The sequence below is a fragment of the Gorilla gorilla genome, chromosome 15, assembly GCF_029281585.2.
Source record: "Gorilla gorilla gorilla isolate KB3781 chromosome 15, NHGRI_mGorGor1-v2.1_pri, whole genome shotgun sequence".
NCBI lineage: Eukaryota > Metazoa > Chordata > Mammalia > Primates > Hominidae > Gorilla > Gorilla gorilla.
In genome coordinates, this window is record NC_073239.2 from 20,861,857 (window position 1) to 20,879,527 (window position 17,671).

At 38.5% G+C, this 17,671-nt stretch overlaps 1 protein-coding gene and 1 non-coding gene across 7 annotated transcripts in view; both read left to right on the forward strand.

The window, feature by feature from the left end:
* Nucleotides 1-17,671, forward strand: part of RALGAPA1 (Ral GTPase activating protein catalytic subunit alpha 1) — a 274,207-nt gene that overhangs the window by 15,264 nt on the left and 241,272 nt on the right. The gene's annotated exons all lie outside the window — the stretch shown is intronic.
* On the forward strand, nucleotides 6,880-6,981 carry LOC115930724 (small nucleolar RNA U13). Its single transcript, XR_004067336.1, has one exon. It is a non-coding gene; the product is annotated as a small nucleolar RNA U13 (small nucleolar RNA).

Below are 17,671 nucleotides of genomic sequence, written 5' to 3' on the forward strand. Positions count from 1 at the left end.
ATAATGTAATGTATGTTCTTTAATTTGAATCTGTCTGATTTGAAAAATGAACTTGACCTCATTGAACTACTTTATATATTTATGAAGAATTGATTTACTTTGCAGATTATTGACATAAACAGTGTTACTGATTGACCTTAACAGAACAAGCTTTTTCAAATATTGTAATCATCTTTATATTAACATTTTGTTTATTAAGGATTTTATTGCATCTAAAGGATTTTACGTGGCTTATAGGATTGAATAAAATGTGGAATAGAACAATTAATGATAAAACAAGCAACAGCTGAATAGCCATCACTTAAAGGCAACATCAGTTTTCAGAGATGAGCTGATTACAGCCATAAGGCATTGAATTTGGTTCTTAGATTTCCTGGTACCTAAGGTGGAAAGAGAAATGTGTTGGGTTACAAGCTTTCAGTATCTTAGAAAAGAAAGCATCCCTTTGTTGTTGTTGTGTTTGGTTAAAACATTTTTTTAATTCTAAATTCACTGTGTGTGTGTGTGTGTGTGTTTGTGTGTGTATCTAATGTCTCTTCTCACTGAAGGTACACATTATAGAAATAGACCTTGGAGAGCCAGGCGCGGTGGCTCACGCCTGTAATCCCAGCACTTTGGGAGGCCGAGGCGGGTGGATCACCTGAGGTCAGGAGTTCGAGACCAGCCTCAACATGGAGAAACCCTGTCTCTACTAAAAATACAAAATTAGTCGGGCATGGTGGTGCATGCCTGTAATCCCAGCTACACGGGAGGCTGAGGTGGGAGAATTGCTTGAACCTGGGAGGCGGAGGTTGTCGTGAGCCGAGATCGTGCCATTGCACTCCAGCCTGGACAACAAGAGCGAAACTCCGTCTCAAAAAAAAAAAAAAAAGTAGACTTTGGAGAAAATAGCAGAATAGGTGATGAATACGTCTACTTTAATAAATGGCATCACCATCCTCTTGTCACAGGTTACTAAGACAAGAAACTTTCATCTTTAACAATGTGGTAGAAAAAGATAAATTTATGTTGGGACTCCAGCTGGAGTTTGAAATGTCTGTGGGGCAACCTCACATCTCCCCCGCCCACTCCTGCTCTTTTCTGGCTTTATAATAATATTTGAACCTGTTCCTTTTTTCTCTGTTCTTACCATCATTGCTTTAGTTTAAATTTTTATTGTTTCGTGCTTGAACTTTTGCAGCAGCTTACTAGTTGATCTCCCTATGCAGGTCTTTTTTTTTTTTTTTTCCCTCTTGAATCTCTTACATGGTCCTGTCACAATCTTTCTTTCTTTCTTTTCTCTCTTTCTCTCTCTCTCTCTTTCTTTCTTTCTTTCTTTCTTTCTTTCTTTCTTTCTCTTTCTCTTTCTTTCTTTTTTTTTTTTTTTGAGACAGGGTCTCACTCTGTCGCCCAGGCTGGAGTGCAGTGGCACGAGCTCACTGCAACCTCTACTTGCTGGGTTCAAGCAATTCTTATGTCTCAGCCTCCTGAGTAGCTGGGATTACAGGCATGCACCGCCATACCCGGCTAGTTTTGGTATTTTTAATAGAGATGGGGTTTCGCCATGTTGGCCAGGCTGGTTTTGAACTCTGGGCCTCAAACAGTCCACCCGCCCTGGCCTCCCAAAGTGCTAGGATTACAGGCATGAGCCACCATGCCCAGCCAGGTCCTGTAGCAATCTTTCTAAAGCACATTAAGAGCTTGTCACTAGCTGGCATGGTGGTTCATGCCTATAATCCCAACACTTTGAGAGGCTGAGGCAGGTGGATCGCTTGAGGTCAGGAGTTCGAGACCAGCCTGGCCAACATGGTGAAACCACGTCTCTACTGAAAATACAAAAATTAGCTGGGCGTGGTGGCAGGCGCCTGTAATCCCAGCTACCTAGGAGGTGAGGCAGGAGAATCTCTTGAACCCAGGAAGCAGAGGTTGCAGTGAGCCGAAATCACGCCACTGCACTCCAGTCTGAGCAGCAGAGCGAGACTCTGTCTCAAAAAAACCGAAAGAGCATGTCACTAACTGCTCTAAAACCCTCTATGGCTTTCCTTTGCCTATGTGATACAGTACAAAATCCTTGGCCAATATTTAAGGCAATCTGTTATCTGATCCTAGCCTCCCTTTTCAGCTAAGTGTTGAAGTAGTTGAATTATATAAAAAAACAAAGCAGTGTAATAACATTCTTCAAGATGTCTATTATATAAATAATTTTTAGGTGACAGTGTTGCAAATGCATGCTTTTTTTTTTTTTTTTTTTTTTTGAGACAGAGTCTCGCTCTGTCGGCCAGGCTGGAGTGCAGTGGCAGATCTCGGCTCACTGCAACCTCCGCCTCCCAGGTTCAAGCAATTCTCCTGCCTCAGCCTCCCGAGTAGCTGGGATTACAGGCGCCTGCCACTAATGCCCGGCTAATTTTTTTGTATTTTTGGTAGAGACGGGGTTTTGCCATGTTGGCCAGGCTGGTCTCGAACTTCTGAATTAAGGTGATCCACCTGCCTTGGCCTCCCAAAGTGCTGGGATTATACCTTTTTAATGTAAATACTTTGCACGTTGAGTTAAGGTGAAAGACATATGTTGCATATGCCCTTATCTGAATTCTAATTCTCCTCTGAAGATGCAGATCTCCTTGTATCCCTGCTCTAATAAGTGATGGATTCTCCCATGCCTGAAGAAGTCAGCCTTCCTGCTATTGTAATATTGCTACTGTTATGCCTCTGTTGCTGCTATTATACTTCAGCACCCATCTGAAAATTCTTCTTGTTTTGGGGTGCATGCTGCTGGAGCACGCCATCTTTCAAACTTTGTCGCTGCTCTTATTTCTCAACCTCCTGGGTCACTTCATTAAGTTTATCAAGGACTTCAATACCTGGCTTATCATCTTAAGACTGCTTCATCTCTTGCTACCATTTTAAGGACTTTTAATAGATAATGAAATTGCTCTTTTAACTTCTCATGTTCACTGTATTTGATATACTTAAATAACTACGCTACTATTCCATTTAAGCGATTACCCTTTTGCAGACTTCTGTTACAAAAGTTTAACAAAAAGTTTAATATGAAAATGTACATGACCTGATTTTTACGTAATAATAAAATTGGCCCTTTGGAGAGGGGACTTGAATTTCTCTGCTGAACAATCATCATTTATGCTTGTTCCAAGGTTTCTTTTTTTTTTTTTTCTGAGACAGTCTCTTCTTGTCACCCAGGCTGGAGTGCAGTGGCGCGATCTAGGCTCACTGCAGTCTCCACCTCCCCGGTTCAAGCAATTCCCCCGCCTCAGCCTCCTGAGTTGCTGGGATTACAGGCACCCGCCAGCACACCTGGCTAATTTTTGTATTTTTAGTAGAGATGGGGTTTCACCATGTTGGCCAGGCTGGTCACAAACTCCTGACCTCAAGTGATCCACCCACCTTGGCCTCTCAAAGTGCTGGGATTACAGGCCTGAGCTACCGCGCTTGGCCTGTTCCAAGGTTTCTAACACTATGGTACTATTTCCTCATATTACCACCATTCCAATATCATTGTTGCCCAAAGATCCCCACAATTCTTTGAACATGTCTGCCACAATTTAACTTCAATTCTAACTTCTTTTTTTGTTTTTGTTTTTTGTTTATTTTTTGAGACGAGTCTCACTCTGTCGTCCAGGCTGGAGTGCAGTGGTGAGATCTCGGCTCACTGCAACCACTGCCTCCTGGGTTCAAGCTATTCTCGTGCCTCAGCCTTTGGAGTAACTGGGACCACAGGTGCATGCCACCATGCCCGGCTAATTTTTGTATTTTTAGTAAAGATGGGGTTTCACCATGTTGGCTAGGCTGGTCTCAAACTCCCGGCTTCAAGTGATCCACCTCCTTGGCCTCCCAAAGTGCTGGGATTACAGGCATGAGCCATTGCGCCCGGCCAATTCTGACTTCTTGTCTATAAATTTTTTTCAACTCAGGAGGGTGAGCTTTGCTCGTGGTGACTACTTCATGGGCCCGGAGCTGCTGTGAAATGGAATTTGTGGCTTCACTTATGCTCCTGTGATTCAAGCCCTGGTGTTTTGTGTTTGACCAAACTTTTCTTACGTAACCAAATCCTACCTTTAATGTTGATATTTTCTGGTGTTCTGTCCTCCAGATCTCTTTTCTTCTAACTCTTTGTATCAGTGGTCCCCAAACTTTTTGACACCAGGGACCAGTTTCGTAGAAGACAGTTTTTCTACAGGCAGTGGGGGTGAGGAATGGTTTCAGGATGAAACTGTTCCACCTCAGAAGATCATCAGGCATTAGATTTTTTTTTTGAGACAGGGTCTTGCTCTGTCACCCAGGCTGCAGTGCAGTGGCACGATCTCGGCTCACTGCAACTTACACCTTCCAGGTTCAAGTGATTCTCCTGCCTCAGCCTCCCTAGTAGCTGGGGCAACAGGCGTGTGCCACCACCCCTGACTATTTTGTATTTTTAGTAGAAATGGGATTTCACCATGTTGCCCAGGGTGATCTTGAACTCCTGACCTCAAGTGATCCACCCACCTCGGCCTCCCAAAGTGCTGGGATTATAGGCCTGAGCCACCACCAATCAGGCATTAGATTCTTATAAGGAGGGTGCATTCTAGATCCTTTACATGTATAGTCTGTGATACCTGTGCTGTAGCTAATGATATTTATACTAGACTGCCTTCCCATCACCCTTATATCTGAAAGCTTCTAGTCTTCTTTAAAATCTCAGGGCAGAATCAATAGATAGCCTCTATGAAGTCTTCCCTATCATGTAGGTATAGGAGTTTTTTGTACACTGAGCATCTTTCACTCTAGTAGTTTGATTTTTTATTACAACATATTTATTTATTTGCATGCCTTCCTGAGGGCAGATGTGTATCTTTTCATGTTCATATTCCTAGACTTAGCATGGCGCCTGGCATATAATCAGTGTTCAGTAAATATTATTTAGTTCATGAATGAATATACTAGGTTTGAGGGGAGCAAAATTGCTGTTTTGTGAGCAACTCATGAGCAAGCCATGGACAATGATAGAAAAGACACCAAAGTCAGCATTCCTTGGGTTGTCTTAAGTATCAGTGCAAAGAAATTTGGTTCATAAACTAAGGTCCATAATGTAATAGAGAAAAACAAACAAAAATATAAAACAGGACTTTAACTGAAAAATATTTATGACATTATGGCAGAGGGTATAAGATAATCTTCCTTGTTAAAAACTTTAGACAGATTACGTTTAACAGAGTTTAATTGAGCAAAGAATTTGTGAATTGGGTGGCTTCTCCACCCCTCACTATGTTGCCGAAGCTGGTCTTGAACTCCTGGCCTCATGTGATCCTCTTGCCTTAGTCTCCTAAAGCACTGGGATTACAGGCATGAGCCACTGTGCCTGGCTTCAGCTATATTATTTATTTAAAACTTTTGATCTTCAGTTTACCTGTATATAAAATTAAAATAATAACACCTCAAATATGAATGAAAAAATGAATTTGAACCACAGTTTATGGAAAAAATTCAAGCATCATTTGACTTTTCATAGGAACCTTAAGGAAATAAAATTGAATCAGGAATGTTGTGACTTGCTTAATGTTAAGAAGTAGAATTTGTTCTTAAAAAAACAAACTGAGTACCAGGTGCAGTGGCTGAAGCCTGTAATCCTAGCACTTTGGGAGGCCGAGGTGGGTAAATCACGAGGTCAGGAGTTTGAGACCAGGCTGGCCAGCATGATGAAATCCCGTTTCTACTAAAAATACAAAAAATTAGCTGGGCATGGTGGTGGGTGCCTGTAATCCCAGCTACCCGGGAGGCTGAGGCAGGAGAATCGCTTGAATCCAGGAGGCAGAAGTTGCAGTGAGCTGAGATCACACCACTGCACTCCAGCCTGGGCAACAGTGTGAGACTCCATCTCAAAAAAATTAAATAAAATAAAAAACTGAGTAGAAATCCCTGAATGATCTTGATGTGGTTTAGATTCTGTTCTTCTGTCTCAGTCTTTATTAGAAATGGGTAAATTAGGGTCTGGGTGCAGTGGCTCACAACTGCAATTCCAGCACTTTGGGAGGCCAAGGCAGGAGGATTGCTTGAGCCCAGGAGTTTGAGACCAGCCTGGGCGACATAGTGAGACCCCCATCTCTACAACTTTTTTTTTTTTTTAATTAGCTGGGTGTGGTGACATGTACCTGTTGTCCCAGTTACTTGGGTGACTGAGGCGAGAGAATTACGAGCCCAGAGGTCGAGGCTGCAGCAAGACCCTGTCTCAAAAAAAAAAAGAAATGGGTAAATTAGAAAATTATTTAAGCTATGTGTTAGAAAACAAAGGAGAATTAAATGAATGAAAGGAAATAAAATTTCTTGTTGGTATTTATTTCAAAAAATGCGAGGAATTCACCTAGCAACAATTACTCTTTCCTTCTCCACCCAAACCTAAAATAGAATAACTAGGATAAGAGGTGTGTTTGTGTTACCAAAAATGTGTTGTTTTAATGTGAAATCTTTTAGGTTGTTAGCTTCAAGGTTCCCAGTCGTCTTCCCTTTTCCATCAATTGTTCTTAGGGCTAAGCCACTTACTGTAAATACGCCATTTCTTATAAAATGTGTTTAATAAAAATAATTACCCGTTCTTGCTTATATCTTGTTCTTTGAAATCTGAAAATGATGGATCTGATCTGATCTCTATCTGATCTTCACAGATAGTGTGAGAACCATTTGAATAAATAGATACAGTGCTTTGCTAAATTTTGGGTAACTGTAAAGGAGTAAAGGAGTTAATGGTATAGTAAAAGAGAATCGTGTCAAATATGAAACATGTTATGAGTATAAAAGAGAAGAGTCATATCTAAATGAGTGGCTCAGAGAAGGCTTCATGGGGCAGGGACATTTGATCTGTGCCTTGGAAGATGATGATTAAAATTTCAATAGATAGAAGTGAAGGAAGAGAGCCTTTTGTAGTTCATAAGCATGATGATTGGGTTTTCACACTCATATGAGATGTACCTCCCACAAACCTTTTTATGATGTTGGCACATTACTCGTCTGATATGATTTTTTTTGAAAAAAGACATGAAGGAAAAGCAGTTAGGATAAGAGCACAGACATGAATGCAGGCAAGTGGAAGGCAGTGGTCCTTCTAGCTTTTAAAAATAAAGATATTAGGCCTCGACCTTAAAATTTCGATTTAATAGCAAGGTAAATAGAAAAGAACTAGTGTTTGTGAGAGATACTGTGGAGAGATACTTTATGGATTTGGTAACCAGTTTTTTTTTTTTTGAGACAGAGTGCTGGAATGCAGTGGTGTGATCCCGGCTCACTGCAAGCTCCGCCTCCCGGGTTCACGCCATTCTCCTGCCTCAGCCTCCCGAGTAGCTGGGACTACAGGCGCCTGCCAGCACGCCCGGCTAATTTTTTGTATTTTTTAATGGAGACGGAGTTAGCCGGGATGGTCTCAATCTCCTGACCTCGTGACCTCGTGATCCGCCCGCCTCAGCCTCCCAAAATACTGGGATTACAGGCCTGAGCTACCGCGCCTGGCTGGTAACCAGATTTTAATGAAGATTTCAGAAGTGGAGGTGATGCCACTTCTCTGACTGTATCACTCTACTTTTTAAAACCCTGTTTTACTGGTGAATTTATAACAGGAACATATTTCTTACCTCCAGCACCACTATCAAGGCTGTTCACCCTACACACTGAAACTCTGTATCATTCCTTCTCTTATGTTTTTTTTTTCTTTTTGAGACAAGGTCTCACTCTGTCACCCAGGTTGGAGTGCAGTGGCACAGTCTCGGCTCACTGCAACCTCTGCCTCCCAGGCTCAAGCAATTCTCCCAGCTCAGCCTCCTGAGTAGCTGGAACCATAGGTGTGCACTACCACACCCAGCTAATTTTTTGTATTTTTTTGTAGAGATGGTCTCGAACTCTTGAGCGAGCACAAGTGATCCACCCACCTCAGCCTCCCAAAGTGCTGGTATCAGGCATGAGCCACTGCGCTTGGCCCATTCCTTCTTCCCATAGTCAAAACCACTGCTACTCAAAATGTAGTCCACAAACTGGTACTAGTTTACTGACTGTTATTACAGTTCTGCAACAGCTTAATTATGGAAATTGAGTGTGTTGAGAAGGTCATCTCAGCTTGACAGTACTGTGATATCCAAGCATGTGATTAGTGGACTTGTCTTATGAAATGGGGTGTAGCTCAATCCTGGTGCTTTTCACCTTATTTTCTAGTAATACATTTGTCGTAAAGCATTGGTCTGTGACAAATTGGAATTTAAAAACCAAAACAAAAAAACTGGTCCTTCACAGACAGTTTGAGAACACGAGCTATACTGTGCATTTAGAATTAACTTCTTCTGCCTTTATCCTCTGTTGTTTCAAAGTATATTTTCTCTTCCCAGTATAATAGGATTTTCCTTATTCAGTGTAATGCATTTTCCAGTATATAAAACCTCTTTTTACTTCTTTATAATTTAAAGTATTTGCAAAGCACTGTATCTGTTTATTCAAATGGTTCTCAAGCTATCTGTGAAGATCAGATCAGATAGAGATCAGATCAGATCCATCATTTTCAGGTTTCAAGGAACAAGATATAAGCAAGAACGGGTAATTATTTTTATTAAACACATTTTATAATTTAAAGTATTTGCATTGTGCAAAAACTTAATGTTTATAAAATGTCTGCCTATATTTGTTTTAGCCACTTTAGATTTTAAATTTCCAGATACCGTATGTTTAATTATTTTCAGTATCCAAAATAATGTCTTTGAGTGTTAGGGAAATGATTTAATGAATCAAGAAATTATCTGTTTTGGACATGTAGAATTAAATACAGAATATTGGCAGTACTGTTTCATTTTTATTTATTTATTTGCTTGTAGAGATAGGGTCTGGCTATATTGCCAGGCTAATTTCAAACCCCTGGCCTCAAGCTATCCTCCCACTTCAGCCTCCCAAAGTGTTGAGATTATGGATGTGAACCACCATGCATGACCAGTAGTACTGTATTTTGATTACTCGCCTATTATCGGACTACTCAATTAAAAAATAACATTATTTTGTATTCTATAATAATGGTATACTAGTAACTAGCTAGTCTTCAGCTGCATAAATGTGAAGGTAATGCATTTGCTTGCAATAAATATCAGTAACTTGATGATATAACAGTTTGTAATATCTAGACTTAGGAAAAAAAAATTTGCTTTTCTCAGTCTGATCTCCATGAGCTCTTCAACTTCTTTTTAGGTTAATTCTTTTCAGCCTGGCCAAGAAGGTATAGCTCTCAGATTCAGTTAGCCAGGTAGGGTCTGGCAGATCTCACAAATTAGGATGTCAAGGGGTTGAATATTAGATGAGTTAAAAGGAATAGATCAGCAAAAAAGGAAAAGAAACAGAAACTCATACCTTTTAGCAATCACTCCCCGTTTCTCCTTACTTCCTGCCCCTGCCAGCCATTAGATACTTTCCATCTCTGTGGTTGACTCTTCTGCATGTTTCATATAAATAGAATAATAAATATATGGCCTTTTGTGTCTGGCTTCTTTCACTTAGCATAATGTTTTCAAAGTCCATCACATTGTAGCTTATAATACTATTTCGTGCTTTTTACGGCTAGATAATATTCATTGTATGGATTATACCATATTTTGTCTATCCATTCATCAATTGATGGACATTTGGGTTATTTCCACTGTTTGACCATTATGAATAATAACATTATAAACATTTGTGTGGGCATACATTTTCTTTCTTTTTCTTTTTTTTTTTTGATAGAGATGAGACACTTTTGCCATGTTGCCCAGCCTGATCTTATGTTTTCAATTCTTGGGTATATAATGTTCTAGGAATGGAATTGCTGGGCCATATGATAACTCTATATTAAACTTTTTAGGGACCTGCCACACTGTTTTCCAGAGTGGCTTCATCATTTATATTCCCACCAGCAGTGTACAAAGATTCAAATTTTCCCATATTGCCAACACTTGGTATTGTCTGTCTTTCTGATTATAGCTATCATAGTGGGTTAGAAATAGTATCTCATTGTGGTTTTGCTTTGCATTTCCCTGATGGCTAATGATGTTAAACGTTTTTTCATGAGCTTACTGGCTATTTGTATATCTTCTTAGGAGAAATATATATTCAAATCCTTTGACCATTAAAAATTTTTGTTTTACAATTGAATTACAAGAATTCTTTCTATATTCTGGAGACTAATGTTTTAAAGTCAGGTATATAATTTGCAAATATTTTCTTGCATTCTGTAGGTTATTTTCTCATTTTCTTGATAGTGTCCTCTGAAGCAAAAAGGTTTTGAATTTTGATGAAGTCAAATTTATTTTTTCTTTTATTGCTTGTGCATTTAGTGTCATATCTAAGAAAGAGTTGACTGATTCAAGGTCATGTTTTCTTCTGAGTTTTATAATTTTAGTTTTTACATTTAGGTTTTTGGTTTTTGACCCATTTTGAGTTAATTTTTCAAGTATAGTCTTCATTCTTTTCAACTGTGTGTTGAAAAGACTTTTGAAGGGTACCAAACAACTCAATGAGGAAAAAAAAGTCAACCATTTGTTAAAAATACTTTTTTTTTCCTCCTTTTCCTCCTTGAATTGTTTGGTACCCTTGTCGATAATCAATTGATCATCAGTGTAAGGATTTATTTCTGAACTCTCAATTGTTCCATTCATCTATATGTCTATCCTTATCCCGGTACTACACTCTGTTGATTAGTGTAGCTTTGTAGTAAGTTTTGAAATGAGACAATGTCAGTTCTCCAGCATTGTTCTTGGTGGCTCATGCCTGTAATCTCAGGACTTTGGGAGTAGAGGTGAGAGGATCACTTAGGTCCGGGAGTTTGAGACCAGCCTGGGCAACATGTGGCAACGCCTGTCTCTACAAAAAATTTAAAAAATGAGCCAGGTGTAATGGCATAAACTTGTAGTCCCAGTGACTCAGGAGGCTGAGGTGGGAGGATTGCTTGAGTCTGGGAGGTTGAGGCTGCAGTGAGCTGTGACTGCACCACTGCATTCCAGCCTAGGTAACAGCGAGACTCCATTTAAAAAAAAAAAATACTGTTTTGACTATTCTGGGTCACTTGCATTTTCTTTTGAATTTTAGGATTAGCTTGTCAGTTTTTGCAAAAAACTATGTTGGGATTTTGGTAAAGAGTACATTGAGGCTGGGTGTGGTGGCTCACGTCTGTAATCCCAGCACTTTGGGAGGCCATGGCAGGTGGATCACCTTAGGTTAGGAGTTCAAGACCAGCCTGGCCAACCTCGTCTCTACTAAAAATACAAAAATTAGCTGGGTGTGGTGGCACATGCATGTAATCACAGCTACTCTGGATGCTGAGGCAGGAGAATCTCTTGAACCTGAGAGGCGGAGGTTGCAATGAGCCAAGATCGAGCCACTGCACTCCTGCCTGGGCAACAGAGTGATACTCTGTCTCAAAAAAAGAAAAAATAGAAGAAAAAAAAAAGAGTACATTGAATCTTTAGGTATATTTGGGGGCTGTTGCTATCTTAACAGCATTCAGTCTTACTCATGAACACAGAATGTCTCCATTTGTTTTAGTCTTTAATTTTTTTCAGTAATGTTTTGTAGTTTCCAGTGTACAAGTCTTGTACTTATTTTGTTAAATTTAAATATTTTATTCTATTTCAAACTATTGTAAATGGAATTGTTTGCTTAATTTCACTTTTAGATTGTTCATTGCCAGTGTATAGAAATACAGTTGATTTTTCTTATTGATCTTGTGTTCTGCAACCTAGTTGAGCTTGTTTGTCAGTCAGATAGGATTTTTTGGTGGATTCCTTAGGATTTTCAATATCCAAGATCATGTCATTTATGAGTAGAGATAGTAATGCTTTGGACTTTACAATGTGTGTGGCTTTTATTTCTTTTTCATGCATAATTGTCTTGGCTAGAATTTACAGTATAATATTAAATAAAAGTAACAAAAAGACATCCATGTCTTGTTCATGCTTTTAGGGGTAAAGCTTTCAATCTTTTATCACTAAGTGTGTTGTTAGTTGTGACCGTTTCATAGATACCTGTTATCAGGTTAAGAAATACTTTTCTTTTCCTAGCTTTTTGAGTACTTTAGGATGAAATTATATTGGGTTTTGTCAGATGTTTTTTCTGTGTCTATTGAAACTATCATGTGAGTTTTGACCTTTATGTTAACATAAGGTATTACAGTGATTGATTTTTATATGTTGAACCAACCTTGCCTTCTGGGATGAATGTCACTTAGTCATAGTGAGTGTGTGTGTATGTGTGTGTGTGTAGATAGATAGATAGATAGATAGATAGATAGATAGATAGATAGATAGATAGATTCGGTTTTCTAGTATTTTGTTGAGGATTTTTATATTCATATTCATAAAGGATATTGGTCTGTATTTTTCTTGTAATGTTTTTGTCTGATTTTCATATGAGAATACTGGCCTCATAGAATGAGCGGTATTATACTCTATTTTTTGGAAGAGTTGGTAGGATTCACCCATAAGCCATTTGAGTCCAAGCTTTTCTTTGAAGTAGTTTTTTTTCCCCCACTAATTCAATCTTCTCATTCATTGTAGGTTGTTTCAGAATTTCTGTTTCTTCTTGAGTCAGTTTTGGTGGTTTGTGACTTTCTAGTAATTTGTTCATTTCATATAGGCTGTGTAATTTGCTAGCATACAGTTGCTCATAGTATCCTCTTATAATTTTTATTTCTGTAGGGTTAGTAGTAATGTATTATATTCCAGTCCAGATTAGTGATTTGAATCTTATGTCTTTTTCAGTTTGGACAGTCTAGCTAACAGTTGTCAAGTTTTTTGAGTGTTTCAAAGAACCAATTTTTGTTTAATGATTTTTTTTGGGGGTCTCTATTTCTTTTATGTCCTTTCTAATCTTTATTTCCTTCTTTGTGCTTTAGGATTAGTTTGCTCTTTATTTTCATATGTATGTATGACCACACCTGGCTATTTTTAATTTCTTTGTAGAAATGGAGTCTCACTAAGTTGCCCTGGCTGGTCGTAAACTGCTGGGCTCAATTGAGACTCCTGCCTCGGCCTTCCAAAGGGTTGGGATTACAGGCGTGAACCAACGCACCCAGCCAATGGTCTTACTTCCTAAGGTGGAACATTATGGTTCGATTTTCAGATTTCTTTCTCATATGGCAATTTAAAGCTATAGATTTTTCTGTCAGCACTGGATTAGCTGGATGCCATAAGTTTTGGTATGTTGTATTTTCATTTACATTCATCTCAAAGATTTTCTAACTTCTCTTGTGATTTTTCTTTGACCAATTGGTTATTTAGTTGTGTATTGCTAAATTTCCACATATTTGTGAGTTTTCTTAATTTCCTTATGTTATTGATTTCTAATTTCATTCCACCGTGGCTAGATAACATACTTTGTCTTCAGTCCTTTTAAATTACTGAAGTTTATTTTACGGCCTTACATATGGTATATTTTGGATAGTATACCATGTGCATTTGAAAAGACTGTGTATTCTTTTGTTGTTAGATGGGCATTCGATAGATGTCTGTTAGATCTGGTTGCATTATAGTATTGTTTAGGTCTTCTATTTTCCCTTCTGTCTAGTTCTATTCATTATTGAAAGTAGAGTGTTGACTCTTAAATTACCATTGTTGAATTGTGTGTATATTCCTTCAATTCAGTTCTGTTCAGTTTCTGCTTTGGGGGTTGGGAGTTCTGTCGTTAAGTGCATATATGTTCACAATTGTTATATCTTCTTAAAAGATTAACCCTTTAACTATTATAAAATGTCCTTCTTCTCTAGCAATAATTTTTTTTTTTTGAGACAGTCTAGCTCTTACCCAGGCTGGAGTGCAGTGATGCGATCTTGACTCACTGCAACCTCCGCCTCCTGGGTTCAAGCAATTCTCCTGCTTCAGCCTCCCTGGTAGCTGGGACTACAGGCGCCCACCACCACGCCCAGCTAGTAGAGACAGGGTTTCACCATGTTGGCCAGGATGGTCTCGATCTCTTAACCTCATGATCCGCCCACCTCGGCCTCCCAAAGTGCTGGGATTATAGGCGTGAGCCACTGCTCCCAGCCTAATTTTGATCATTTTTATTAGCGTTAGAAAGTAAATAATTTCCAGACTTTGTTAGCATGCCTTATGGGAAGGAAATTGAGAGAGAATACTTTGGCTCCTAATATATCGCAAAATCTTGAGTTGATTCATGTTTGCTTTTGTTGTGTTTTTTTGGTTTGCTTTGTTATTGTTCTCATTTTCTTTTTTTTCCTCGAACATTGTGTCTTTGAAACATTAATTTTAGGAAATTTAGAGGTAATTATAGCAGCCTATTTCTTTATTATTATTTATTATTTCTTTATTATTATTATTATTTTTTAGTGACAAGGTCTCGCTTTGTTGCCTAGACTGGAGTGCATTGGCTCAATCATAGCACACTGCAACTTAACTTAAATTCCTAGGCTCAAGGGATTCCCTCACCTTAGTCTCCAGAGTTGCTGGGACTAGAGGCACATGCCACCATGCTTGGCTGATTTTTTAGTTTTGTAGAAATGGAATCTCAATGTGTTGCCCAGGCTGGTCTCAAACTCCTGGCCTCAAACAACCCTCCCACTTCAGCCTCCTAAACTACTGGGATTACAGATGTCAACCACCTTGCCCAGCCCAAGCCTGTTTTATTCTAATTTCATAATTCTTTAAACTACTCTGTGGGAAAACTAGAACACCTTTCCTCTTTATTTCAGTTGTATGTGTTTTTATTTTGATATTTGATAAACTATATTTAACTAGTATTTGATGACTATTATTCTTATAGGCAGATAATAGATAAATATTTAGTATTCTTTTTTTACAGATGTATTACATTGGAGGCTGAATAGATCTAAGGTTACCTGTTGTTTAAATCCTGACTCTACTTCTTATGAGCTAAGTTTCTTAGACTCTCTGCACCTAAATTTTCTCACCTGTAAAGTGGAGATAACGTTACTAATTTCATAGTATTGCTATGTAGATTATAGGAATTAGTTTCTGTGGAGTGCTGAGAATAGTGTGCATTGTTTAGAAAACATTCGCTTTGTGTTACACATTATTATTTTGTCTAGTTCTGTGAAAAGTCACATAGGTAGTAAGTGTTACAGACAGGAGTGAAATCTGGGTATTCTAATTCCAGTCAAGAGGAGGCAGTTCTGTTTTGCCTGTCAGTAGGTTATGCAGTCTTTTCCAAGGTAAAAATTTCCATATTGTATGAACTGAATATAATGAAGTAAAAATAATTAATTTTGTTAGTAATAAAACACATTTGAGTACATATTGTTTGCTCAGCATTGTGCCAATTTTTAGAAATCCTGAGGTAGACACAGTTTCTATTCTAAAGATGCTAGACTAGTCCTGGAAGAAAGATAATAAGACATTTGAAACATTGTTCTTTCCATAAAAGAGAAATGTACAGAATCCAAGGGAATAGAGAGGAAAGGCATATATCCCTTTCCTTTTGGAATGGCAGAACAAAGAACAGTCTTGGAAAATCACATAGATAAGACATCACTAAAAAGTTACTATGCCAGGTGTTGTGGCTCACGCCTGTAATCTCAACACTTTGAGCCCAAGGTAGGAGGATTGCTTCAGCCCAGTAGTTTGAGACCAGCCTGGGCAACATAACAAGACCCCATCTCTACAAAAGTTAGCTAGGTGTGGTGGGGAGACCTGGGTCCCAGGTACTTTTGGAGGCTGAGGTGGGAGGATTGCTTGAACTCAAGAGGTTGAGGCTGCAGTGAGTTGTAATCATGCCACAGCACTCTAGCCTGGGTGATAGAGTGAGACCCTGTCTCCCCCCAAAAATTGTAATGAATATTCATAGGATATGATAATACATGAAAGAGTTTAAAGTGCTATCTATATGTTGTTACTGTACTTTATTTTGAAATCTTATGTTGAGCCTTAGTGCATTCTAAGAAATTAATTGATGTTTACCTTTAACTTGAGTTTATTTACAATGAATAGTTTATTTCCTTTCAAAAATCTTTTATTTTTTCAGTTGCCTTTTAAAATTATATTTTGAGGCTGGACACAGTGGCTCACGCCTGTAATCCCAGCGCTTTGGGAGACTGAGGCGGGCGGATCACTTGAGGTCGGGCTGGCCAACATAGTGAGACCCCATCTCTACTAAAAATATAAAAATTAGCCAGGTGTGATAGTGGGCACCTGTAATCCCAGCTACTCGGGAGTCTGAGGCAGGAGAATCGCTTGAACCCTGGAGGTGGAGGTTGCAGGGAGCCGAGATTGTACCACTACACTACAGCCTGGGCCACAGAGCAAGACACCATCTCAAAAAAATAAAACAGAAACAAAAAATTCTATTTTGTATTGTAAGAGAAGTAATGTGCTTTTTGTAAACAATTTGAAATAGTAGGAAGTACATAAAGTAGAATTTCTCCACTCTTTTTCACCAGCATTCTCACTTACCCTGAAAATGAACTAAGCAACAATAAAACTAGTCATGCTCCCTAGAGGTAACGCTGCCTAGTTGTTTGGTATCTTCTATGCATAAATACATATACATATGCATAAGTACATGCAAGCATATCTCAAGTCTACTTGTTTATTTTTATTAAAATGCTCTAAGATTTAGCCAAAATGGATTATTTTTCTGGATACTATCATACCTCACGTTTTTCTTTTCTTTTTTTTTCGTTAATAGATTCTTATTGGTAGCACTTAAAAATGGTATCTTAAATATATTTTGTTAACAAAATATATTATTACAATTAATTTCCCCGTGTCATTTTATTTCTTAAAATGTGATTACAAGGAAATTTAAAATCACATATGTAGCTAATATTTGTGGCTTGCATTATATTTCTAGGAGACAGCACTGATTGAGACAGATTGCTGGTTATGCATTTGCTAATCTCTTCCAAGAGGGACCCAGAAACTACAGTTCTCCAATCTGGATCTCAGAGATTATGAGAGAACCAGGCCACTTTGACATTTTTTTTTTTAAAGCTTCATAGTAAATAGTAAATTAAAAAAATTTTTTTATTATACTCTAAGTTCTAGGGTACACGTGCACAACGTGCAGGTTTGTTACATGTGTATACATGCATACCTCACATTTTTCTTGCTCCATGTATTTTTTATGCCTTGAATGCCCTTTCCATTCAACTCCACCACTTTATGTCTAGTGTTCTTCCTGTCCTTAAAAGTCTTTTCAGGTATTATGTACTCTGTCAGGCCTTTTTTCTTTCCCCACCTTTGTGCTTTATTGAGCTTTGAAAGTACTCTTGTGTTTCTAAACTGCCATATACTTTGACATCTCACTTTTAGTACTAACACTTTCTACTGTTCATATAGTTATTCATTTAATTTTGCATGCCCTGCTCTTACTGACAGTTTCTTTAGAGCAGTACTGTCTGTGTTTGAGCTTTTTAATCCCTAAGTACCTATTTACAAAGCCTATTGTTAGGTACCTATTTACAGAATAAATATATTTCAGACATTATAAATTCTTCTTTTTTTTTCTTTTCTCCAAGGTAGAGTCTCACTCTGTCTTCACAGGCTAGAGTGCAGTGGCGCAATCTTGGCTCACTGTAGCCTCCACCTCCTGGGTTCAAGTGATTCTCATGCCTCAGCCTCCCAAGTAGCTGGGATTACAGGTGCACGCCACCACACCCAGCTGATTTTTGTATTTTTAGTAGAGATGAGGTTTCACTGTGTTGGCCAGGCTGGTTTCGAAATCCTGACCTCAGGTATCT